The sequence below is a fragment of the Chiloscyllium plagiosum genome, chromosome 48 (assembly GCF_004010195.1).
Source record: "Chiloscyllium plagiosum isolate BGI_BamShark_2017 chromosome 48, ASM401019v2, whole genome shotgun sequence".
Lineage (NCBI taxonomy): Eukaryota > Metazoa > Chordata > Chondrichthyes > Orectolobiformes > Hemiscylliidae > Chiloscyllium > Chiloscyllium plagiosum.
In genome coordinates this window covers 2,936,148-2,936,939 of record NC_057757.1, presented here as the reverse complement: position 1 = coordinate 2,936,939, position 792 = coordinate 2,936,148, and positions in this window count along the sequence as shown.

Here is a 792-nt window from a genome sequence, read left to right as displayed (position 1 = left end):
CACTTATCCATGTGTCTTATTCCTGTCTCCCTATTCCGTGCCTGTATTCCTGTCTCACTTATCCGTGAGTGTAATTCCTGTCTCCCTACTCCGTGCCTGTATCCCTGTCTCCCTAATCCGAGTCTGTAATTGCTGTCTCCTTAATCCATGTTTGTATCCCTGTCTCATTAATCTGTGCCTGTATCCCTGTATCCCTGTCTCCCTAATCCATGCCTATAATCTTTGTCTCACTAATCCGTGCCTGTATCCGTGTCTCACTCATCCGTGCCTGTAATTCCTGTCTCACTAATCCGTGCCAGTATCCCAATCTCATTAATCCATATCTGTAATCCTCGTCTCACTAATATGTGCCTGTAATCCCTGTCTCACTAATCTGTGCCTATATCCCTGTGTCACTAATCCGTGCCTGTAATTCCTGTCTCACTAATCCGTGCCTGTATCCCTGACTCACTATTCCATGCCTGTAATCCCACTCACTAGTCCATTCCTGTTTCCCTGTCTCCCTAATCCATGCCTGTAATCTCTGAATCACTAATCAGTGCCTGTATCCCTGTCTCCCTAATCCATGCCTGTAATCCCTGTCTCATTAATCCATGCCTGTAGCCCTGTCTCACTAATCAGTGCCTGTAATCCCACTCTCACTAATCCGTTTCTGTAATTCCTGTCTCACTAATCCGTGCCTGCATCCCTCGCTCATAAATACGTGTCTGTAATCCCTGTCTCACTAATCCATGTCTGTAAACCCTGTCTCACTAATCCGTGCCTGTATCCCCGTCTCACTTATCCATGTGT